The sequence below is a fragment of the Protopterus annectens genome, chromosome 5.part0, assembly GCF_019279795.1.
Source record: "Protopterus annectens isolate FY-2018-M chromosome 5.part0, PAN1.0, whole genome shotgun sequence".
Classification (NCBI taxonomy): Eukaryota; Metazoa; Chordata; order Ceratodontiformes; family Protopteridae; genus Protopterus; species Protopterus annectens.
Window position 1 is genome coordinate 1,203,800,205 of NC_056735.1, and position 27,119 is coordinate 1,203,827,323.

General features: G+C 40.2%; 2 protein-coding genes across 5 annotated transcripts in view; one reads left to right on the plus strand and one right to left on the minus strand.

Moving 5' to 3' along the window:
* LOC122801604 (baculoviral IAP repeat-containing protein 2-like) overlaps window positions 1-8,354 on the minus strand; it is a 710,023-nt gene extending 701,669 nt beyond the window's left edge. Inside the window, exon 1 of one of the 2 annotated variants that reach the window (XM_044071073.1) lies at window positions 8,222-8,354. The gene's annotated coding sequence lies outside the window, so the exon portion shown is untranslated. The remainder of the gene's footprint in view (window positions 1-8,221) is intronic. The other variant, XM_044071072.1, reaches the window with a different exon arrangement.
* Window positions 8,355-8,436: 82 nt separating this feature from the next.
* RCBTB1 (RCC1 and BTB domain containing protein 1) overlaps window positions 8,437-27,119 on the plus strand; it is a 2,478,854-nt gene continuing 2,460,171 nt past the window's right edge. For 2 of the 3 annotated variants that reach the window (XM_044071068.1, XM_044071070.1), the window contains exon 1: window positions 8,437-8,530. The gene's annotated coding sequence lies outside the window, so the exon portion shown is untranslated. The remainder of the gene's footprint in view (window positions 8,531-27,119) is intronic. The other variant, XM_044071069.1, reaches the window with a different exon arrangement.

The window sequence follows — 27,119 nt, forward strand, 5'->3', positions numbered from 1 at the left end:
TGCATATATACGTGCATGCATACATACGTGTGTGCGCATATATACGTGTGTGTGTGCATATATACGTGTGCGTGTGCATATATACGTGTGTGTCTGTGTGTGTATATATACACGTGTGTGTGCGCATATATACGTGTGCATATATACGTACGTGTGCATATATACACGTGTGTGTGTGTGTGTGTGTGTGTGTGTGTTTGTGTGTGTCATAGCTCTCAATCTTCCATCTCCAAAATGAGGAACACTAGTCCTCATAATGTGGAACAAATGGGCAAAATGTGGAACACATACTAATGACTTACTAACAACTTCAACTAGGAAGGCCATAGGATGGTTAAAATATGCTGGTTTTACTTAAAAAGAAGATCTGTTAATGAATTAATATGATTCATTTCTATTTACCATGGATTTCACTTAAAAAAGTTCCTAACACTGAATGTGTGACAGTCTTTCAATGTGGGACATTAACTTTGAGGAACATAAGACCCCAAATGAGGTACATTTCTCGTAATGAGGTACATTTCTCGTAATGAGGTACAGTTGAGAGGTATGGTGTGCATATATACGTGTGTGTGTGTGCGCGCATATATACGTGTGCGCATATATACGTGTGTGTGTGTGCGCGTGCGCACGCGTATAGACGTACGTGTGCGTGCGCACGCGTATAGACGTACGTGTGCGTGCATACGTGTGTGCGTGCATATATACGTGTATATACATGTGTGCGTGCGAGTGTGCGCGTATATACGTGTGTGCGCATGCGTATATACGTGTGTGTGCGTATATACGTTGTGTATATACATGTGTGTGCGCGTATATACGGGTGTGTGCGTGCGTTTATACACGCGTGCTCGCGTTCTCGTGTGCTCTCACACGCGCGCACACGCACGTGCGTGCGCACATACACGTGCGTGTGTGCGCGCACATACGTTTGCGTGTGTGCGCGCACATACACCTATATATATATATATATATATATATATATATATATATATATATATATATATATATATATATACACACACACGTGTGACAGTGTGTGAGCATATATGTGTGTGAGAGTGTGTGAGCATATATACACGTGTGAGCATGTATACGTGTGTGTGCGTGAGCATATATACGTGCGTGTGCATATGCATATATACGTGTGTGTGTGCATATATATACGTGTGTGAGTGTGTGTGAGCATATATATGTGTGTGCATATATACGTGTGTGCGCATGTATACGTGTGTGCGCATGTATACGTGTGTGCGCATGTATACGTGTGTGCGCATGTGTGTATACGTATACTTGTGTGCGCGCGCATGTATACGTGCATGCGCATGTATATATATATATATATATATATTTTTTTTTTTTTTTGTGTGCGCGCATGTGTGTGCGTATATATGTGTGTGCGCATACGTGCGCGCACATATACGTGTGTCCGTGTGCGCATAAACGTGTGTGTGTGTGTGCGCGCATATATGCACACCCACACGTATATATCCTAAAAACTATAGACCAATAAGTTGCCTTATGATGACGTATATACTATACACTGGAACTGATGCCAACAGAATTTATAGTCACTCAGAAGAAAACTCAATCATGGCAACAGAACAAAAGGGTTATATACAGAACAAAGAATCATTTTTTGTTGAAGTCAAAATGGAGAACTGTAAAAAGGGAAGGAATCCAAGTATGGCATGGCTAAACTACAAAAACATTTGACAGTATCCCACGCTCATGAATAAGAGTGCTTAAATATGTACAAGATACACCCTACACTGATTGATTACATTACAGCGACCACAAAACAGGGGCAAACCACTTTGCAGTTAAGCTATGATAAAGGACAAATTATTATTCCAGAGCAATAAAAAAGGATTCACAATCATACTTAGATACATTACTGATGCATGTAACTTCGTACAAACTGCAGAAGTAGTAATTACTAGGCACATTGCGGGTGTTGCAAAGAGGCCTTCTGACTAACATCAAATATTGAAACAGCATTAAATTTCATGAACTTTAATCATATTTTGACTGAAGAACAGGGTCATGGTATCAGAAACCCAAAAGACTTCCACAACACTAGAAGTCTGGTCTATAAAACAACTGTAGAGAAATAATATCTATTTTTGAAAGGAATTGGATAAGTGTTTTTGTTTGACCTTACTAAGAAATATGGTGAACATTCTAACAGTTTATATTATTTATATATATATATATATATATATATATATATATATATATAAAATACCTGAGGGGAACAATAACAGATCTAATAATTCTGAGCACATTGTATAAAGTATGAAAAACGTGGATTGTGTGTCCAATGTATATTTATCAAAGAGACAACCAATACAGTGATACCTAGTGTATTAAGGGTTCAAGGGACATACAAATGTCACACTAGCTGAGTGGTACATGTGGCCACCTGTCTATCATGTCTGGCGTTCTATGTCGGAAAAACAGAAAAAAGTTTAAAAGGTCAGGATATACCAGCATAATTATGCTATAAAGAGAAAGAATTATAGTAAAGTGCTAGCTAAACACTCAAGTGTGCAGACTTTAACAAGTTTGCTTATTAAAGGTTAATCATAGTTCAAGGGGGAGGTAACTGGTCAGCTTTTTTAGAATTTAGAAAGATGTGTTGGCAGATTTTATTGAATCCCACACAATTACCTAACATTAAATGACAGAATTTATTCTCAGAACTTTGGACTTTGCTTGGTGTCATTTGATTTAGGAGGGTCTTTTTTTGGATTGTCTGTGAAGAAGCTGTCTGACAAGTCTTGAAACCAGGTGATGATGTGTTGTTAATGCCAAAGTTCTGAAGAGAGAGCGACAAGGAGTTGGTGGTTGATAAAGTCAAAGGCTTTTGTGAGGTCAGTGGATATTGCTGTTGTCAAGCGACGAGATGATATTGTTGAATGTGGTTTGAGAGAGTTGTCTACAGATAATTTTTTCTAGCTCCTTGCCAAGAATGGGTAGGATAGAAACAGGATAAAAAATGTGGGTGTTTTGAGGTTTAGGTTGTTTGGAAAACAGCATGTATGGCATTATATTTTCTGTCAGCAAAATTTAAAGATGTGATGAGACTGGGTTAGAAATTCCACACACTGGTAGACAAACCAGGGGAAGATGTGGCCTGCATCCAGGTGAAGAGTCTGTGGGCATGTCATCAACTAGATTACTTATCTGCTTACATGACATTTTTTTCTGAAGCAGAAGGGGGGGTGAAAGACGGAGGTTCGTGTCCAGTGAGCAGACTGACCTAAGTGTTTGCATTTAATAGAGAAAGTTGCTTGGTTTCAAAGTGGTTAGCTTTGTGCCTCCATACAGACTGTTTAGCCAAGTTCTGAAATTAAGTTAAGGTAGCACGGTTGTTGAGGGTTGGATTGTTTCTTCTACAACTACCAGGCTTCACCCCTTAGCTTCAGAAGAGAGTTATGAAACATTGAGACATTTTCAAGTTTTTTCAGGATATAAAATACACAAAGATAAATCAAAAGTTATAGTAGTAAACTATCATCCCACATGGATAAAAAAGGATTCTGTTATGGCAGCTCAGGATATGTGGGAGGACAGTATAATGAAAATAACACAAAAAATAAGAAACTGTTACTGCCTGATTAAGAATATAAATAGTAAGATACAAGTACTGAAATGGTTTAGTGAAATTTATTTATTTATTTATTTATTTTATTTTATTTTTATTTAACATTTGTTGACCAGGAAAGTCCTTTTAGAAATACATGTCAGACTTCTTGTTTAAAGTAATCACAGAAGCTATGAATGACAGAGTTGAAGAAATTTATTTGGGACAGGAAGAGTGCAAGGGTTAAGCGGAATAACCTGATTTTCCTAATATGAAAAGGGTTTAAGGATTACTTCTTTTGAAGGAGTACTTCAAAGATATGCAGTTATGGCTCATATACATATTTGATGCAAGTAGAAGAGGATGAAGATGAAAGAGTGGGAAGGAGAGAAAAAAAGAGAGAGAGAAAAAGAGAGAAAAAGAGAGAGAGACAGAGAGAGACAGAGAGAGAGAGAGACTAAAATTTTGGACGCAAGTCTTTAAGGAACATAGTAAATCCATACACAATATTACATTCAAAAAGTATCACAAGACCTCGCCAGTGCGAGAATAATAAGAGATTTTATTAATAGGGATGCCTGCAAGTAGGGGTGTAGAAAATACATTGTGGGGGCTAAATTACTGGATGATACTAACAAGGTACCTAGGTAATGGGACAAATAACTAGGAAGGGAAAGATAGTAGACCAGGATAAGCAGGGCTGTGATTTGCAGGTTAGAAACTACATTCCCCATCACAGACTGATAAAGGGTATAGGCAAAGGGAAATGAACAATTGAGAACCAAGTGAAATACCAGCTTTGGTAAAGTTTTTAGCCAAGTCTAGCCCAGAAGATGCCATTTACTACACAGTATAAGATGGCCGCATGATAACTCCAATAATTAATAACAGGAGATTATGAAAGATTGGGAAAACAGAAAGACTAATTACAAAGGAACAATAGGAATAAACCTGTAGGACTCACAAGTATGCATCAAAGTCCTGAAGGTTTAGGATTTTTGTATGGAAGTATTTTATACCAAATGTAAACTTAAGAGGATTCGTCCCTCAGTTAAATAGTAAATGTCAGACACATGATAGGAAATGTATAGTAAATTCAGAACATGTTTTTTGGTAATTAAACAAGGTGGCAAATTTTAAAATTTTCCTAGACAGTACTATAACAGAAATGTTTGGCTATGACAGAAATGTTTGTGGAACAAATGGTACTAAGGAAATAATCCTTTTGAGCTGTGATAGAATATCTGATCTGCCCAGTCATAATAAGACCTAAGTTCAATGCTCCTTGAAGCCAACAAAGCAATTACTACAACAAGAAAATCAAAATCTAAAAATAACTACAAATGGAACTACTGAACGTTGTAAAGGAAATAAAATAATTGCAAGTGTGATCTTTAGAAAATAAAGGTAGCAAATTTAACAGAAATGAACAGAATCTGTAGAAAACGCATGTGGCGAATTCTGCGGAAGAGTGAGGTTTAAAGGGAAGGTGAAAAATCAAGCAATATATGTAATGTTGGAGTAAAGAAAAATTACTAAACATATGCAGAGCACCACAATAATAACAGAATCTGTTATTAAGGTTGGTTTTGTTTTTACTAGTGTATATGAACTCATGTCAACTTAAAATATGGTGGATGATTCAATAAACATATTTAGAAAAAAAATCTGAAAGCAACAAAAATACTGACAACCAAGGTCAAAATACTATCAGCACAATACAAATTTTTTTGTAACTATCACTTCTTTTCAGAGTAACAACTAATAAAAAACATCAAAAGTATAAAGTAATGTGATTTCAGGCTGGAAAAGGATACATTTCTGGGCGGAGGGTGATTTTTTTTTTATTTAAAATTAAGCATAAGAGAACATTTGCAATTGAAGAAAGCAGCATTTTTTTCACCTGTTACTATTCTCATATAATGCCTTTCAAAAGCTCACAAGAATATGTCTACCCATCCGAGAGAGACAGTAAAGCAACCCACAACAGTCAGAAGTCTGGTTGCAGCACTCTTGAAAGTGGTCAGCAGTAAGTTAGGGCTTAAAAATGTAGTTTACTATGCTTACAAATAACTGGTATAAAACACAGACCTGGCAGACAAAACTGACCAATACGAACACTTCTCAAAGCCAGCAACCTTGTGGGTCTCTGATCGTAACCAACATACTGTGTGTTCAAAACACGAATACCAAGAAATTCATCTTCAGAGTGATGCCTGAGAGGTGAATCTAGGCATTCGTGTCAGCAGCATAGAGTGTTATGAACAGTGACTCCATATCTCAGTTCTTTGTAGTGCATGGACCTTTATCTGCTCAATGTATGACAAAAGCTTCAGTATAGGTGCACCATCAAATAGAACACAGGTAGAAATGAGGTGTTCCTTTGAAAACAAAACAAAACAATGCTTTAAAAGCTGTTGGACACTTTGTTCTACCATAATTTATGCTTGCGAGTGAGAAAGAGTGAAGTAGCTAACAACTTTTAAAAGCTGTTTCACCTTCTGCTGCTGTTCTTTGCAGGCTGGCATTATCCACTTTTAAGCTTAATCTTAACAGAACTTTGTGTGCTTAACAGAAGCTTGTAATGCATGGAGTGCAGGGATTACGCTCCAAAATCAGGGACAAGGCAGGCTACATAAGCCCCTGCCTGACATCCGCCAGGTTCTTAATAAAGTCCTTCACTGCTGTTGAGCATTAACCGAGCTTGGCACAACACAGCAGCAACAAAAGGATGGCTAACGCCTCAGACTTTAAGTCAGAATGAAAGAGTTAGCAGTCTGAATTAAGTGTTTACCTCCCTTCAGCTACTACTCAACTCAACTCATTACAGCCGAGTGCACCTCTAGGTGTTTCTGCAGTTACCTCCTACTGCTCTTCTAGGCGTCAAATATTGCTTGTACATATTTGCATTAATAGTTCCAAAACCATGTTACATACAAGGTATCAGAATATTTTATCTTGAAGTATACACAATGGCAAACACAGCTGTACTGATATTTGACCTCTGTCAATGAGTATTTGTTAGAATTGTAAGGTGATGAGCAAGGCTCAAGACACACTCACTGGGAGTTAAAAGGTACACACTCAAAAGAGCTGTACTGGAGGGAATGAATTAAGGCCAGTGTGTGTGGCAGTAATGTGTGTGTTACAGCTAACCAATCTGAAAAATGCTTTATGGTAACACTTTTTTCCTCCAACTTTGGTAGTACTTGGGAACAGGTAAAGTTCCATGCACTACAAAGTATTATGACTTCATTTCTCTGAATATAACACATTATATGTTCTCAACATAAATGTCAAGATTCAACTCTCCAATTTCCCTCTTGAAGTGAATTTGTTGACATCATGCCTCTCAAATTTATCTGATTTTCAGGGATGTCCTTGACTCTGCTTCAATATTTTGTTTGGTCTGTCCTAAAACTAATGATTTGGGGGGGGGGTGTTACAAATCTCTCAATGTATTAGCCAAAAATAACAGGGGAAACTTTTAAATATTACTCCAACAGAACAAGAAGTTTTGCATCAACTTGCATTTTTTTTTTTTTAACAAGGATGACACTTTAACGATGTATTCCTTAAGGATTTACCAAAAACAAAATCAAACATTTTACATGGGGCATGGCAAAAATCAAGGACATCCTGCAGAATCAGTGACAGTTAAGAGGTACGGTGGATTATACTTAGACAAGCTTCATTTACTTAAGAAAAAGCATATGAACTAGAGAATGTTAAGAAAGGAAATACTGTTTTTGTGTTTGTGGCATGTATCTGGTGGGCAGGGCCATAGATTGGCAGCTGGATTTACCAAAGGTGTCAAACACAATACTGCGTTACATTAACCATTTACCAGTGCAAACATAAGAAAAGAACACAAGAAAGAAAGCAATTAGCATTTCCATATATATATATATATATATATATATATATATATATATATTGAAAGCTGCATTCCGTTGACCATCTCTTTGCTAAAAAAACACCCAAAAGAAAGACTAGAAGGCTACTTTTGCTTCTTTTTTTGTTTGTCCCGATTTTAACAGGAACTGAAATGTCGAGGCTTCATATCTTACGTTCCTTTCAGTGGGGAGAGCACCACTTTGGGTACTGCACTTCTTGATCACCAAGTGGTAGTCCCATTCTTAACATCTGCTTCTTAATTCACATTCTTACTTTGCCTCTTCAGTTAACAGTAATGTTTTGCAAGTGTGTGTCCCCGATTATTATTATGGATTTGCTCCTGACTGCAGATATAGGTTTGACATCCATATATGGTACGATATATGGTACGTTATGCTCGGAAACACATTCATATGTTAAGCACAACTGACACCAGGGAAGTCCAATTTATTTCCGATTTTGTAAGGTAATCGCAACACGCCATACAGTAGTATAAATTCGGACGAGGAAACAAACAGACGCATATGTCTACCTCATTCGATTTAAAAGAAGAGTCCAAAATAAAAAAAGACAATGAATGTTTTGCGTCACTTACTAGCCTAACGAAAATGTTTAGAATACATAAGCATGATTTAAATTAATACACGCGTATTTTAAAAGCATGATTTTCAAACAGGAAACGAAAACTTCTATTTATAAGCTGTACGTTTAATTAAAGTGAAGACCTGAGCTTACCATAACACCACTTCCAGGCTTCAAACAACTAAAAAAAATGGAAAACAATAAGTGAAGCATACTGTTTCCGGATTAATTCATTAAAAAAAAGAAAGAAAGAAATAGAAACGAGTTCCCGTCATGTGACTGAAGCTTTGCGAACTTTTGTGCAGCTGACTTGACTTTGACGAAAACTCTTCCCAACATGCGCAGTAGTTAATTCCGTCTAAGCTCCACCCATATCAGCCTAGTGTTGTTGCCTGTGGACGTTGAACTGCCGAATAATTTTCTGCGTGGACTTAGTTTTTCATTTAACATTTGTAATTAAAGGTAAGATTTTGAGATCTCGATTTAGGTATGGCACTCTACTGACTATCTATTTAGATACACTCGTAATTAATACTAAGTGAGTTGGAACCTGGATGTTCTTGTCAAAAAAAAAATACAATCTTATTTAGGGTTGCCACCTTTTCAAATGCTTGAAGTGGGTCATTTTGTATTGAAATATGATGATTTGCAGGACGAGCCATACCCATTCCAAAGGAATATATTTAATGTATTCCTAAATAAGTTTACTGATGCAGAATTGTTGTTATTCTTGTTATTTCATATAGTAATAAAGTGTTTTAGATACAAAATAAGCCTATTACATAACAATTAGAGGGAACTTTTGAGGGTGGCCGCGGTGGTGCAGCGGTTAGCGTTGCTGCCTCACAGCAAGAGGTTCTCCAGTTCGATCCTTGGCTAGGGTGCCTTCTGTCCGGAGTCTGCATGTCCTCTCTGTGGTCGCGTGTGTTTCCTCCCAAAGGCATGCTGTAGGTGGATTGGACACTCTAAATTGGCCCTAGGTGTGAGTGTGTGTCCGCCTCCTGTGGAAGGTTGGGCGCTGGGCTGGCAAATCAACACCGTAAAACTCCACTGCCAATCATGAGCAGACAGGTGATCTGCTGTGGCGACCCCTAACTGGGAAAAGCCGAAAGAAAAAGAAGAGGGGACTTTTGAAATAAGTTACGCCCTTAAAATCTCAGGGTAAATTGCCATTTTTTCATGTTTTTGCAGGACTAACCTGGCCAAATAAGGACTGCTCCTCTGGGAGCTGCAGTAAGAGGATATAATTTTTATACTGGTATGCTGTTATTGCTACCTCCAACCCACCTGTCAGTTAAAAAATTGAAATGCCCCCAGCATTTAAATGTTTGCATCACTTTCCTTCTAAAACCCCTCTAAACCACCTCTCTTATTACCCTGCACTGAAATCATCACCAGTTTAACCACTACTACTGCTTCATCTCTACCTAAAACTTTCTCTCCCCTATCAGGAACTGAATTTTTTTCTGTACGATCCAATTTCCTATGCTTTCCTTTACAAATATACTGGTACTTTCTCCTCTTCAAATTTTGTTTCATCTAACTTGCCACGACCTAGCAGCTGTATGTTTTACAAGTTTTACTTACTAAGATTTTGGACAAAATGTTTATTTGTTCTGTAAATGTTTAGTCTACCTACCTGCAAAGGGTTAGTAGCCGTATGTTTAAATGTACTCTATGATCTTATGACAAATTGTATTTTTCTGTAAATGTTTTAAACTTTCTGTACATACTATTGTCTTTGTAACTGCAATATCTTGGAGCTTTTCTCCCCAGGCCTCCACTTAAAATGGGCTCGTTATGGCCTAGTGGACTTCCCCAGTCATCAGACTTAAATAAATATTGACAGATATTTTTTCAGTCTATGAAACTGTTACTGGAGGAATTCATTTAGACAGTTGTGGACTTAGTATTATGCTTTCTTTTAGTGATGTGTAGAAATTTGTACTTGGTAGAGTATAAAGAGTATGCTTAACTATACCCTCGGATCCTCTTATAGAGAGACAGGTAGTAACCCTACATTTGTCCTAGGGGGCTTAATGAAGCACTGAGACAGAATCAGAGGCAACTGAGGCATCAACAAACATTAAAAAAGCACCAGAAATGTTATGTTTTTGTATTAACCATTGCCAGTGCATCTCTCAAATATCCCTGACACTGCTTTAAAAGATTGCTTGAGACTTCAAAAATTGATATTGTTTTGGCAAAGTAATGATTGATAATTACGTTTTGAAACGTGTTTTTCTGAAAATGCATATTAAGTCACTTTGCTACAGTCAAACTTAACTAACTTTCTCACTTTTGGCAAGGCTGTCCAGATGTGGACATTTTTAATCTTGTGAAGCAGTGAAAAGAGAAACTAGCAAACATTCTGATATTTTAGGAGACCATATATTATAACTTTCCTCCAAATATTGCAGAAAACTATCATACTGTGTCTGAAACACCTTAATATGGCATGAAACATTGCAGTAACTAAATTTGTGCAACAGTTGCTTATTTTATTTTGGTAATAAAGAAACAGAAAACATATTTTGCATTGGTTGTACTCATCACCTTTGAATCCTTCCATTTCGTGACAAATAAGCCATACCCCCTGCATAATAAAAACACACCCCTTGCCTCAAGGTAGTGATGCCTCTTTGACAATCCCTGCACAGAAGCCCAACATTTTAAATTTGGTATACTCTGATGTCATGGACAGCCTTAGATGATATGTTATTCTAGACAGTGTCCCATGGCACTCCCCATGTCATGGTCTACTGTCACCCTGGCACACACCTAATCCCCTGTTTTCCTCCTAACCTTGCTTCTTCATAGTGTCCGGAGTATTCTTGTTTTGTTTTTTTCATTTTGTCTTGCTAGCTTTTTCTTACATCCTTTCAACATATCTTAATTGGCCAAGACTGTACTGTAATAACTGTGTAGAAAAGAACTTAATTAAGTTGGGGGTCTGAAGGCCACTAGGCCCCCAGAAGTTATGAGGCTGTAAATGTTGTGAGATGCATTGTAGAACATTTCCACATTTTTTTGTTTTTATCATAGCATGAACAATAAATCATGACAAAGGAAAGCGACTATTTTTTATTTCAAGTGGAAAAGAAGTTGTGTCCAAGGCTCATGGCTGACAACACAGTATTTACCAATAAACTGAGTAGTAGTTACCCGTAAATTGAGAAGAAGATGCTTGTGAGGGCTCATAAATCATATCTGGGATGTCTGCCTTCTTCAGTATCCCTCTCAAAACAAATAATTTTATGTATAACCATCTGCTGTTCCCTTGAGATGAAAATAAAAGGAAAATGACCATAGTCATATATTTGAAGTTGCTGCTGTCCTACATCTACAAAACATGCCTCCTCAGCCCTAACCCCAAAAGAGAGATGTGTTCCGAGTATATCTTTGAAGTTAGCTCTGAAAAAGTAAAATAATAATTGGAGCACAGCACCAAATTTCAACCTGTTGCTGTCAGATGTTCATGTGCACCAAGCCTCCTTTACACTGGAATTTCCCACAGGTACGTCCCCAAGACTACTGATGGACAGAGGCATTTCCTAAATGTTGTATGCTGTGCATGGATCCCCTCAAATTATCTATGGTATAATCCCAGTTATTTTTATTAGGGATAATATGCAATGATCAACCATGGAATGGGGAAGGCCAGTCTAATCACAAGGTCTAAAAAGGCTAGGCTAATTAAAACCCAAAAGGGAAAATGGCTAGACTTAAAATGGCCCCCAAGGGCAGCTAGACTAGTGCTCACCTATGAACTCCCAGAAGGTAGCTACCAACATATACATCTGATTTAGAAGACATAGTATTGCAACCTCTCTTATATCCTTCATAAATACCATTGCAAAATCCCATGATAATAATGAATTAGTCTCCTGCTTGTTTCTCGAGCTATCCAAAGCCTTTGACACAGTTTCCCACAGAATACTTCTACCCAAACTAGCCTCACTAAACCTTTCTAACTCTACTCTATCTTGGTTCTGCAGCTACCTGTCTAACCAATATCAGGCTGTTAAATGGCAATCTAGCTTGTCTCCCTTCTTACCTGTTCAAACCGCCCGGTCCCCCAAGGCTCCATCCTTGGACCCCTACTTTTCAATATCTTTATTAATGACCTTCACTCTTCTTGCCCACTCTCTACTATTATTTAATATGCTGACGATTCAACTATCTTCTCCTCCTCTAACAACATTACTCACCTCTATAACCTCACCCAAGACTCCCTCCACTCTTTCGAAAGGTGGCTTACTTCTAATCACCTGGTACTGAACCCTAAGAAAACGTAACTTCTGTTTCTCCCTTCTTCTCTCCAACACCATAAAACTACCTTTTCTGTCCATCCTTGAACAACATTCCAATCTCTACTGAGCCTCATACAAAACTCCTTGGCATTACTATCCATGACCACTTAAAGTTTGATCTCCACACTCAACAATGTATTAAAAAGACTCGTCAAAAACTTGGACTCCTCTACAGCCATAAAAAATTCCTCACTCATTCCTCTAGACTCTCCCTTGCCCAAGCCTTCCTTCTCCCCACATTAATCTACAGAGCCCCTATACTCGCAGATGTCCAATCTAATCTGCTGACTAAGTTGGAACTTGCTTGTAACAAAATCCCAAGATTTGCATCTAACCTACCCTACCACACTCATCACTGTGTAGCCCTAAAAAACCTGCAGTGGTTAGAATTTCACCACCAAATTCTATTACCCCAGCTCATAGTAGCTCATTTAGTCTTACATGGTCCATCTTTTTGTTCTTCTCTCTCCACTCTCATCCAGCCTTATACACCCAACCATGCTCTTCATAGCTCTCATCAAAACCTACAAGTTTGTATGCCCAACAAAAATATTGGCATACTACTGTATAGCTACTGCAGTGCAATTGCCTGGAATAAACTACCTCCTCAGGTCAGAGCTATCACTCCAACTCCTTTAAAGCTGCACTAAAAGCTACCTACCAGAAGTCATGGTTATGCCTCTGCAATGACCCAACATAATCGCCTCTTCCAGACCTAGCATAACTTATCTTCCTATCTGTTATTTCTGCGTGTTACTCCCCCTCTCAAAGCTGTATTTTCTACAAATTGATTAAACTCTATTACTATCCCCTAGCTTCTATTACTATAGTCTTTTACTTAATTCCTACCAACAATAATTTTTGTATGCTCCTCCTCCCTTCGAGTGTTTCCCTTCCCTCTCCTCTACATTTCTAGTTCTCTCTTTAGCTATTTTCCTATCTCATACTGTTTGCACATTATTTTTCTTCCTGCATCTTAAAGTCCTCACTATGCTACTTTTCTGTCTCGTCTACTTTCACTACTTTAATACTATTCTTGCCCCCCTTAAAAATATATACTGTGTTTGATGTTCTCTTAGCTTTGCATGATTTGTTAAAAATATTTTCTATAGTTTGTGGTCTTATCTTAGTTCTTTCACCTGTATGCATTGGCAATATATGTAATTGTTTTGGAGTTTTTCTCCTCAGGTCTTTGCTGAAAAGGGGTCTCTACCCAGTCGGACTAACCCGGTTAACAAATGTCAAATAAAATAAAATAGTAAAATACATTTTCAGTTGTGAAGAAAGTAAAAAATTAAAATTCAGAGTAATGCAATCCAACTTGCTGTTCCTATTATTTTTGACAATACTTATGTATATTTGTACTCCTGAAAATCCAGGTCTATCACAAGATAGGTACACCACACCTATACATACACACACACACACACACACACACACACACACACACACACACACACACACACACTACACTTATCTACAGGCAAATTGGAATTCTGTGGGGTACAGGAGGAAATTAAAAGACTTGAAAAAAAATACACAGAGATAAAGACATGCAGACTCCATATATGAGTGCCAGAGTCAAGTATTCAGACAGGAAAACAAGTGCTGTGGGATGGAAACACTGCTCACTGTACCAGTGATGTGTTCCTTTTCTACACATCCTGTCCAGACCATCAAAGATCACTACCTGTTGTGTGCAGTACTGATGTTTGAATGTGAAATGTTTGAATGTGAAGGAAAGTGAAATAAATTATGGCCAACTTGTTGCTTTAATATAACATCTGAAGTTGTAAATCTTTATTGATATGGCCATTTCCCAGCTCGCGCAAGCCAAAAACTCTCATCTAAGAACCTATCTACAATGCCCCTCTCCTAGATACTCCAGGTCTAGTCAGACGTGTTAGCCATCTCTTTCAAGCGAAGTAGCAATTTGTTGTTTTTTATTACAGTTTTTCTTCTAAATTTCAAAGTTTTCAGTCAAGTTAGTCTTTTATCACTGTCATCTATAACCTAGGCCCATTTCCTACTCTTTTTTTCTTGGTAATTTATTTTTTACCTCTTTTGACTGTCCCTCTCTCCTGTCTTTGACAGGCCCCTTTTACTAGTGGTATTCCTTAACATAATTCCACTGCTGTTTCATACTCAAATTTTTTTTCTACAGGATAGTATTGTTTCATTCACCATGTCAAAGTTAAGTTGGGTTTTAAACAGTGTGACAAGTGGAAGTAAGATGCCTAACTCAGATACACATGTTTGCTGTGTCTACTGTTTGGGCGTGGATCATTTGAAAGCTGATTGTGACATTTGTGCTGGTTTTCCTAATCGGACACTAGCAGAACGTAAGAAGAAACTTATTTTAAAAGGTTTACTCAAGATACCTTTCTCGGAGGCTCTAGCTGGGTCGGAGGTCTCACCCCCTCCTAAGATCAAAAAAATATAAGTAAAAACAGAGTCACTCAGTTCCTGCATCTCCGTCAGTTACAGAACCGAGTCAGCTCCGTGCTTCACCGGCGCCCTCGGAGCAGACCTCTTCAGCACCAGGCAGGATCCGTGTCCTCTCCCTCAGTGCCGACCATGATATTCACTCCTATCTCTGTTCCAAACACAGCACCACTGACTTCGGTGGCGTCTTTGGCTCCTACATTGGCTCCGATGACTGTTCTTGCCTCGGCTCCATTCCTGTTCACAATGCCGACAGTCTCCTCAGCTCCATGGGCTCCACTGACTGTACATTCCTCGGCACCATCCCCGTTCACTGTGCCGACAGCTTCTTCGACTCCATGGGCTCCGATAACTGTACATGCGTTGGCACCATCCCCTGCCACGGTGCCGACAGTTTCTTCGGCTCCATTGACTCCAAAATCTGATTACCTGCCAAGGACAAGATATTCTCCTACTTACGATCCTTTCTTGGGCAGAGGTTTAGTCCCCTCCTAGAAAGACCTGATTCCCCTTCTGCAGCCTCTTTTAGATCCACTAGGAGTTTTTCTGAGCTAGACCTAGTGCGGGTTGTGGACCAGCTTCTGGTAGCTAGTGGATTGCCCATTCCAGCTAGACCTTTCGTCCCCTCTGGCTCGGAATCTTCTATCTCCTCTTCCCCTGCTTAACCTCCCCCAGCACCTGCTTTGGTACATACTGTCTCAGCTCCGACAGCAGTGCCTCCCCTGTCGGCACCCATCATCCTTGCAGCATCAGCTACGATGGAGCCAATGCTTTCTCGGAATGGTGCTTGGACTGTCCGTACCTTGGTACCTAATCCGGCACCTGTTTTCTCGCTGGCACCGTCTATGTCCATGGTTCCGACATTTCCCAGTTCTCTCATCACTCCTCAACTGGAACTGGGCTTGGGTGCGCCTGCTGTACAGGTGATGGATAGAGTCCTTCACTCCGAAGGCTCACAACCAGCCCCTAGGACACCAGTATCAGAACCCCCTGTGAAGGGAACCCCTTCTCTGGAGTCCTCTTCAGAAGATCCCACTGAAGAGCCACCTTGGACGAAATGGTGCAAGAGGAAGCACCTTGACTCCCTGGAGGAATCTATCACAGAAGACACTGATTGTGATGAAGGGGAAGGGTCCCCTCGTTCTCCCCCAGATGACGTTTCATTCAGAGACATTCTCGAAATTCTCAAACAGTGGGGGAAATGGAAGTCCTCTAACCCTTTTTCTGAGGAATCTGTGTTTTTGCAGGCCTTCCGTGCTCCGCCATCTACTTCCTGGGTGACCCCACCAGCAGATGATCTTGTTAAACTAATTGTGCAGCATGCCTGGAAGGCCCCGGACAATGTAAAACCTGTCCCCCGGAGGCCTGACAAAATTTTATCTACACCTGAAGACCAGTCCCACTGGTCCAAGCAGCTGACGGTTGATTCTATGTTCGTGGCGGTGGCCACCAAGAGTTCAACTGGGGAACTGGCAGAATATAGTTCCACTGTTCATCCTCCAAATAAGGAATCCCGGACCATGGACAGACTAGGGAAGGGGACTTGTGCTTCAGTGACTTTTGCCATTCGGTCGCTGAATTATCTGATGCACTTTAGTCGCCTCCAAAGAGACCTAATTTCTGAAATGGCTTCCTCTTTGGTGGGGGTACTGCCTGATGAGGTGCATGACACTGTCGCCTCGCAGCTAGTTATCCTTGAATCCATCTCGAACTCCTAGATGCATTTGATATCTCACACCACCGAGGGGGCAGCTCGAGCTGCCGCATCTGCTGTTGTCATGAGACGTAATGCTTGGATGTGGTTGTGTGATTTCGCAGACCCTTTTAAGTCTTCCTTCGTTAACATACCTGTCTACAAATCTGCACTTTTTGGACCCAAGGTACGTGACACACTTGCACGTAGTGAGAAAGACGGAAAGACCTTGTCCGCTGTGGGCATATGCTTTTCCAACCCCCAGAGAACCCTACTCCAGGAACCAGAAGGGGGGAAAGATATGGTTCAAGAAATCCCAAGAATCCTTTCATGACACTCGTGGTGAGCAATCCCCCCTGGAGCAGAGGGGTCTACTCATGGAAGATGCCCCTTTCAGGGTAGTGGGGGGGGGTCTGCGTAACCAGGGAGCCAGAGATCTTTTCTCCGGCAGACCCTACCAGCGCTCCTGAACAGCTGCGTGATTGCTTTCCTCTGGAAGCAGTCGGGGGATAGTTTCTCTCTGCATCTACCAGCCTGGCATCTTATTACTACCAAAGTTTGGGTGCAGAGAATAATATCCAGAGGCTATCAAATGCCTTTCCACCTAACTCCCAGACCCGTCAAACGAATCCCCGATGTACCACCCAATCGGAGGGGATTAGCAACCTTAGAAATAGAAAAACTGCTAAGAAAAAGAGTCATCCAATCAGTCCCACCAGAACAGACAGGATCCGGGTTTTACTCTAGGTTCATTTTAGTGCCAAAAAAGACAGGGGACTGGAGACCAATCCTGGATCTCCGCCTACTCAACAAATTTTTCAAACCTCAAAAATTCCGGATGCTCACAGTACAGTCCATTCTTCCCTTCCTAGGGAGGGACAATTGGATGTGTTCTATAGACCTACAGGATGCATACTACCACATAAAGATGGATCAATGCTCCCAGAGATTTCTCTGCTTCCGGCTGGGAGCAAATAACTACCAGTTTAGGGCACTGCCATTCGGTCTCTCATCAGCCCCCCCCCCCCCCTGAGTGTTCACTAAATGTATGGCAGTTGTGGTAGCTCATCTTTGACTACAAGGATTCCAGGTGTTTCCCTATCTAGATGACTGGCTCCTTACTGCTCTGTCCAGGAATCTCCTAGTCCACAGCCTCTCTTACACTCAAGATCTCACTCTCCGCTTAGGGATTACAGTCAACAAAGACAAATCTCAGATGTCTCCACCGAAGACGGTGGAATTTATTGGAGCGGTCTTCAACACAACATCTTGTCAAGCTTCTCTCCCCTCACAGGTTTTCGAAAATAAGACAGCCAAATTCAAGACCTTCTTCCTCACCCGTTTGTACCAGCACGTCTTGTACTGCAACTCTTGGGCTTCATGGCAGCTGCCATTACTTTGGTACCACTGGCGAGACTGCACATGAGAATCCTGCAGTGGCTCCTCTCCGCACAATAGTTGTTGTTAACCCACCCACTCAACCACATGATACGCCTTTCAAACTGTTGCAAGGAGGAAATGCTATGGTGGATGGAGCCACAAAAGAATCTTTGGTGTCGACCGTTCTGTCTTCCCCAATCCACAGCCACAGTGACCACGGATGCTTCTCTATTGGGGTGGGGGGGACATTTCCAGGGAAAGATTGTCCAAGGCACCTGGACCCCCCTCGAGACCAACTTGCACATAAATGTCCTAGAACTGAGGGCAGTTCTCTTAGCGTCTGGTATATCAACAAGCAAAGTGGAACCAGATCTTACCCCCTGTATCGGGAAGTCATGAGGATTTGGCACTGGGTGATAGCTTCCAATCACTTTCTTATAGCAACACACATTCCCGGTAGTTCCAACCTTATTGCGGACAATCTGAGCAGGACATCCTGATGCCTCACGAATGGTCCCTCAATCCTGTAATAGCAGCTTGGATCTTCCAACATTAGGGCAAGCCTTGCTGCTTCCTGTTTGCTTCCCCTCTGAATTACAAATGCAGGAGCTGTTTTACCTTGATTTCCCCCTTGGGGGAACCATCGAGGGACACTCTAATGCACGATTGGCCCCCGGGTCTTCTGTATGCCCCCCCCCCGTTTCCCCTCGTCCCAAAATTTCTCCAGAAAGCTCAGAGGTTGAAAAGCAAAGTGATCCTCATTGCTTCCTACTGGCCACGTCAAGTCTGGTTCCCTTTTCTATGGCCTCATCTGAATCACAGCCCGTGGATCCTGGATCATTCCCAGGACCTGTTATCCCATCCTCAGGGATTGATTCATCCGAACCTGCACAGTCTCAAGCACACAGCCTGGTTCCTCCACTTCCAATGATTGCCAGACTGCCTGACATCCCATCTCCTGTTCGTGAAATTCTTCTGGCCTCACACCTTCCACTAGAAAGGTTTATTCTAGTAAATGGACTAGGTTCTCTGTTTGGGCCAAAGACCATAACTTAGAGCCTTTCTCTATGCCTATTCAAAAAATTCTGCAATACCTGACTACTCTCCTGTATTCAGGAGCCTCAGCTTCAACAATCACTTTACATTTAGCAGCTATCGCCAATTACCATAATGGTCTTGAAAATTCTTCAGTTATGTTACACCACCTATGCAAGACTTTTTTGAAGGGAGTTTTACATGTTAAACCTTCGGTCAAGCCTCCCTTAGATCCCTGGGACTTGACTCTGGTTCTTTAATCTCTTACAGGCTCTCTCTTTGAGCCCTTTGATTCATGTGATTTGAAATTTTTGTCTTGGAAAACCATACTTGTAGTAGCACTCATATCAGCGAGAAGAGTATCTGAGCTGCAGGCCTTGAGTGTCAAGAGTCCTTACTTGATCTTCCACACGGATAGGGTGTCCCTTCGTACTGACCCTTCCTTCTTGCCCAAGGTCATTTCTGTTTTTTCCATTAGTCAGTTTATTGACCTGCCGGTTTTCTTCCCAAGGCATTCTAATAGAGGGGAGTACCTTTTTCACACCCTTGTTGTGCACCGACAGCTTTGTTGTTATTTGAACAGGACTAAATCTTTAGGAAAGCAGGCCAATAGTTTGTGGCCTTTGCAGGACCCAACCTGTTTCCAAAGTGACTTTATCCTTTTGGCTTAGAAACATTATTACCTTTATCTACCAACAGAATAAGCTGCCCTTACCTTCCAGAGTAAAGGCTAATTCTACCAGATCTATGGCTACCTCTGTAGCTTTTCATTCCAGAGCCTCTATGGATGATATATGCGCAGCAGCCACGTGGGCAAGACCTTATACCTTCATATCTCATTACAAATTGGATTTGGCCTCCAGGGGACAAGCATCTTTTGGCTCTATGGTGCTCAGGAATATCCTTCCTTAGGGCCACCCAGGACTCAAGTAGCTGGGGACTCTGTCCTAACTGTAGAGAATAAATGAAGATTTTCAATTTCAGATAAATTAGTTATGTTTTACCATAATGTTCCATCTGAGTTGTAGATCTTTATTCATTTTTTTACTTCCCGCCCTCCTTCCCCCTACCTGGACTCCTGGTGGACCTCGAGTACACCTGGTTAGGGTATCTGCTCCTACAGAGCCTCCTACCTTTCCTATTACTACATCTTTATCTAGAGTGGGAAAACTCTATCTGGAGTATATAGGAGAGGGGCATTGTGGGTAGGTTCTTAGCTGAGAGTTTTTGGCTTGTGCGAGCTGGGAAATGGCCATATTGGTTCCGAGGACGGAACCGAGGTCCTAGCTGTAAAGAATGAATAAAGATCTACAACTCAGATGGAACGTTATGGTAAGACATAACTTCTTTTTCAACCCCCCCCCTCCATAGAAGTAAATATATATAATAAGCCACAGCAATGATTTACACTGCTTTCCATAAACACAATATACTGGGTCATATTCCAAAAGAGTTGCTCTTCGTATACGTCCTCCACAGAAGTAAATATATATAATGATAAGCCACAGCAATGATTTACACTGCTTTCCATAAACACAATATACTGGGTCATATTCCAAAAGAGTTGCTCTTAGTATAAGTCGTCCTTAGTGTAAGTGATTTACTTTAGTGTAAGGGCCATCTATAAGCAGGCTTACAGTGTAAGATTCCAAAAGACCTGTTCTCAGCCTGCTGTCGGGGTAAGTGGTCACTTACACTGAGAGCAAGTCTTTTGGAATCGAGCCAACTGTGACACTGCTCTTGTCATATCAGAACAGTGATTATTGTGATCAACCAGCAGCATTTTCTTAATCCTCTCTGTACTGGCATTTTACATAACACAGTCACTTACATTGCAAACAGTAACAGCAGTCCTTCTCAAAAACTAGCTGTGCAGTGACCCATTCTGCAGTTGCTTCTCCTGTCCTTTCTCTACTGTTTTGCTGGGGAATTAAATCAAATGCTGCTGCCAGCAACCAGCAGCATCTTCCAGGCACACTAACAGGGACAGAGATTTTACAGTGACTCCAATAAAGAGAGAGTCATAGCTGTACAAGAAGCTGCTGTTGGCAGAGTATTGTAATTCTCACTAATTTTGTAAGCTGTCCGATATTTGCAGTGTCCTTCCTTGATTTTTGTGTGATATTTTTGCCATGCTCTTCATAGAATATTTGATTTTCTTGTAAATTACTTGGGATTACAGTCAGTAACTCCAGACATTTTGTTTACTGGGAAAATCCATCTGGGCACAAGTGTCCTTTTTCAGCAGATGCCTGGGGAAAAAAGCTCCAAGATATCGTATGTAATGCAATCAATATTTACAATAACACATTTTATAATACGTCTAGTATTTTGTACTTGTAGCCGGTAAAATACACTTAATTCCAAATCTGTTTTTATACATTTTTAAGTGAATTAGAGTATTTCAAAATTGTATCTGATTTTGGGTCATCGATCCTCAATTATTTTTGGTTTTGTCCAGAACTGGTAAGCAAGTAAGTTGAGAGAGACTGTAGTGCCTCCTAAATTGACCACAAAAAAAGTAATGCTGAACTGTCCTCAGTTCTGCATAATCTTCCCAATTCTGTCTCATATGTTGCACTGTCTCTTACAAAAGAAAGAGCTTCTGCTAAATCACTGAGGAGGAATACAGTCCGTCAGTAATGCCATACCAATGCAAAACACATTCATTCAATTACCGTTGTAAGTGAATGAGTAATATTTTAATATTATCCCAGATTTCAGAATTTGTCTTTAATTCTTAAATGAAGTACACAAGTATTTTCCTTAAAAAGAATATGCAAAGTGAAAGCCTGATCCTCTTGTCTTTAAACTGTATGGGCTAGAAGCCTGCAGTGTTTTATTTTTGGCACTCCTTTTAAAGTGTAGTGAGCTTGAGAAAACACGGAAGCATCGAAATGGTGCTTCAGGCACCTCAAGAGCCAGAGCCTTTGCTCCCAGTACTGTGGAACCTGATGAGGATCTCCATTTCCAGATAATCCAAAAAAAATGGAAAGTTAGCAACTCTAAAATAAATGTGCATTGCTTCTTTTTTTAAGGTTAATAATCATGCTAGATACAGTTTTGAAAAAAACAAATATGCTAAATGCAACAAATGACCACGTGTAAACATGCTGCACATGTTAAAAGATATTTTGCAATATTGTATAATACAAACTGTTATGTTACATTTGCGTAGGGGATCTAAAAAATCATACTGAGGAAATGAGGACAGAGAAAATAACATGTTCATAGTTTCCTGCAATGTCTATATTACAGTTTTCCTGCATTCAGCTTTTGTTCATATCTACAATATTATTTATACCAAGACTAAAAATACTTCCTTCATGGGACCTGACAATTTACCTAACTGTTTGTTTTAGTAAGTAGTAAACAAGTCCTGGCATAACCACTTCGTAAACTGTTTAACCTGAGTTTAGCCACAGTCTTTGTTGTCCCTGAAGTTTGGCACACAGTAATGATATTACTCCAGAAGGAATTACAGGCCAGTCAGTCTGACAAGTCTTATTTGCAAAGCCTTGGAACATATCATACCTGACCTGATCAACTGTGATAAAGAAAATCTGAACAGTCTAGACCCATAGTTGTTTGGCTTTGTCAAGGGGAGATACTGTCAAATGAATCTGGTTAACTTCAGAAGTGGAACATAAGCTATTAACAGCAGACATGCTGTCTAAACATTGTATCTTGGCCTGGCCAAGGCATTTAACACCCCCCACCATGTTAACATAGTAAGTTAAAAAGCAGAAAAACGTCAGCAGCAGAACCACAGCAATACTGTTTTTATTGAAGATAAAGTAAGAGCTTTCGTCGGTGCACTCCACCAACTTCATCAGACATATGACATAACATGTAGTTGCAGTTTAAATACTTTCAAACTGCCATATCAATTACACAATTAAAACCATGTTTTTTAGAATTAAAGAGATATTCCCAGAAAAAAACATTTTGCAACACAGAATGCCAAAGTGGGAATAAAAAACTACATTACTAGTAATGTAGTACTAGTACTGTACTATGTTACACTACTAGTACTGTAACATAGTTAAAAATAAATGAGTTCTTTACATTAGCAGAACATTGCAAATTCTTTATCATAAATAGAACCAGAAAAATATATGGTTAAAAAACAGTCGACCAGTATGACAACAGTATTACCTAGTCAAAGTTTTTGTCCCTTCTCTGTGTACCTATTTGTGTCCTAAAATTCTTTGCCCACAATGCAGATTCATTAGAACCACAAATAAGATTAGACTACGGGATAAAGAATATCATATAAGTGGTAGTAAGCGCTTACTTTATCTACAATAAAAACAATGTTGCTATGGTTCTGCTGCTGCCATTTTTCTGCCTTGTAACTGTTTTGGTTTAGCATAGTAAGTTGTATGCATTACAAATTGATCCTCGTGTAGTAAGATGTATAGCAGATTGGCTAAAAGACAGAACCTACATGGTGCAGGTAGCAGGTACCTGACCAGAAAGTATGAATGTGACCAGTGGTTTCTCACGTGGCTCAGTACTGGGACCTCTTGTTTGGCCTTCACTTTTCTGATCTCCAGACCCTGAAACAAGACCTCCAGATAACCAAGTTTGCATGAAACTATAAACTGGAAGTCATTGTCAAGTCTCTCTCTGACACCAAGCCCTTCAGCAAGAACTTGTATCTAATGTAATAAAAATGGGCACAAGTTAAATGCTAGAAAGTGCGCTACTGTCACATTTGGTAAAAAAAAACAAAAAAACCTCCCCCAGCATACAACAGCCTTCAAAATGAGAATGTTGTTAATATTCTCCTTTTGATCATCATGTAACAACAGTAGTCAGAAAGTCCTTCTGCTAAGGGCAGCCTATTGCCAAATGATTATCATCCATATCTCATTGTCCCGTTTTATATTCAACATTGAATTATTAAATACAATGCCCCCTTTGGGATGTCCCTAATTATATACATCAAACATCCTAAAAGAACCCAGTGCTTCCTAACAAAGAGTATCACTGGCTGAAAATCTCTACACTACCAGAACAGACTGGAAGCACTGTCCTCTTGGTCACTAGACTTTGGAGGAGAGAACGAGGAATCTAAATTTTCATCAGCAAATAAATAAAACACTGTAGAGATAGGTTCATTATGCAGCGTCGTCTCCACCTCTGCAATAGACTCTCACTGCAAATCAAGCAGTGTGATATATTATATGCCTTCAAATGAGAAATGAATGACTGTATGTGTATTCACAAATTACATACAAGTTTTGTAGCAAGCAACTGGAGAACAGTTAGTCATTCCCCTGCATAAGGGTGGACCTTTCATAGACCCAGCTAATGACAGACCCATAAGTCTGACCAGCCTTGTATGCAAAGCCATGGAAATACATATGAAACTAATCAGTCATGATATAGGGAACCTCCAAACATTGGCTCCGTCTCGGTATGGATTTGTCAAGGGCTGGTCTTGTTTATTCAACCCGTTGGACTTTTTTTGAAAAGGTAACCAAAGCAGTGGATGAAGACAAAATGTTGCACACTGCATACCTTGACCTGCCCAAAGCTTTTGACTCATTTCCTCACTCAGGCTTAGTAGAAAATTAAACTGATGAGAAACCCCTTTGCTACCACTGGATTGCTATCTGGCTCACAGACAGGATGCAGGAAATCAAAATAGGAGAAGTTACCTCTGCAAAGAGACCAGTCTGCAGTGGAGTTCTGCAGGGTTCAGTGCTGTGGCCTCTCCTATTTGGCATCTACTTTTCTAAAGTGAAAGCCAATAAGAAAGGGCTTTGGCTGACAAAGTTTGCAGAAGACTGCAAGGAATGTGCAGTCATTGAATCTTCAGATGACTTGGCTATCCTGCAGGAAGGTTTGCCCCAAATAAATAGTGTCAAAATCACAGGCTGAAACTAAATGCTAAAAAATGCATTACTGTACCATTTGAGAAGTAATCTACCCCAAGGAGCTACCACATTCATAACATGCCCCTAAGAGTTGACCCATTTTTTTAGGATTTGGGAACTTATGTGGACAGTGACCAAATGTTTGACCAACATGCGTCCATTGCTGTAAGAAAGTCTAGATCTAGGAATGTCATTGTCCCCCTTTTCTCACCCCTCATTAAGCCAGTTATAGAGTATAATGTCCCCTTTGGCATATACCTTTTCAGACACGACAACTGGAATGCCCACAGAGATGCCTTACTAAAAGAATAAAAGACCTAGACAACATGTCCTGCATACACCAACGCAAAGCCCTAGCACAGTACTCTGTATCCTACAGACTGCTAGGAGGAGACCTTTGTCTGTTATACAAGACATTATCAACCAAATTCTTATGGATTTACTGCACATCAGCAAGTCAAATGACATCACAAAAAACTTGGTGTAGGGATCTAAACCTCTTCTGCAACATCAGCAGAACAGTTTGGAAGACAGATATATCTCGCAGAGGATGCCACTACTCTGGAACAGATTCCTCATCCACATAAAATAAAGTTCATCCCTGCTCATTCCAAGTGCAACTTGGGTCTGTGGATGGGAAGCAGAGCATTTACCCCTGGACTGCCCCTGTACTACTGATGAACAGAGGCAGCTCCTAAATGTTCATCCCATGCATTGGTACTCTTAGATTATCTGTAGTATTATCCCAGTTATTCTCATTAGGAGTATTATATAATTATCGACCGCAGGATGGATAAGGCCAGTCTCTAACCAAATGGGATAGGTTAATTCAAGCACAAAAAGGGAAATTTTCTAGACTTAAAATGGGCCAAAAGGGCAGCTAGCATAGTTCTTACCTATGAACAACTGGCTGGATTGGCCCACCCCTGCCTGAAAAAGGAGTTGTAGTCTAAGAGCAGGTACTGGCTAGGTGTAAAGAGTCGCAGAAGTCGGTCACCTTATATGTCTTGTGATCCCTTGAGTGAAGACATTAAGCACAGTATACATTATTTTCTGTGGGTGGGGTGTGGATGTGAACGAATAAAACATCCGTGTAGCAACAAGTATATTTCCGCATAGGGATGTCTCAATTGCCTTTATGACTTTGAGATAAATATTGGATCAGGTCTGTGTGTCAGGTGATTCTCCGTATCTAAAACTGAGGAGAGGCAACAATGGTAGTTGATGACTTACTGCATCTGGTCTAAAAAATATAAATATTGGATTTTGGGTCTGAGCATAGGTCTCCACCTATTAAGAGGCAAATATGGAAATGAGATTCCATCAATGTGTGACTGTGAAAATGTTAAACAGCCTGTTTTTGCTCTACATGAAAAGTGTGTAAGTTTCACTATACTTTTGTGAAATAATTTTTCAGATGGATGCCAAGTACTTATAAGCCCGTACTGCTCAAATACCATGTTTTGATGTCATCCTTCAATAAAAGACAACAAATTGTAATTCATGAATACTGTGTTCTATAGTCTTCATCCAGTAAACAAAATTAAATAGCTACAAACTCTGTGTAAGTGTACAGTGCTACTTTTCTGCAATCAGGAGGATAAGAGTAGAGATGCTAGGCTGTGGGCTGTAGTATGAAGCATCACTGCCATAGGCTCAGGGGTGGGGACACACTGTGAAAGCCGTTCTGCATTGCCTGCACTGTCTAATGCTGTTGATATTGGCATGCAGGGAGAAGGAGTTAGGGTTTAGAAAGGAGCCAGGCTGCAAGCAGGGTTGATAGTGCAGGTGCCGCTGTCCCATTTTCCTTTCTTCCCAGCTCACTGTCTCTGAAGCAGTGAATAGTACTGGGATTGTGAGCTGGATCAGTAGGGGTGAGGTTCAAAACATAATTTTTTCAAGCAGCACGTTTGGAATACTGCTGCTGATACTGAAAGTTTGTGTAACGTTGCTTGTCATGTTGTCCAACGTAATCAATTGAGAAGTCTGTGCCGCAGATTTTATAGAACGCAGACTTCACTCCATGCCTGGTTGCATTATAGCTACTCAAAGATACTTGCCCAGCTTTCTTGAAATGTGTACCTGTTTTTCTTATTTGGAAGTATCAGGATTCCTATCCATATCATCTTGATCCAGACAGTCCATATATGGTAGGTTTTGAGAAGATGTTTAATGATTGATCATAGTAATTTATGATAGGAAAAGCATACTAATCATACTAAAACCACAATAATGTAGTCTAAGAAAAGCTAAGAAAATTAGATTGCCAAACAGTAAAAATAATGTGTGGAAAACAT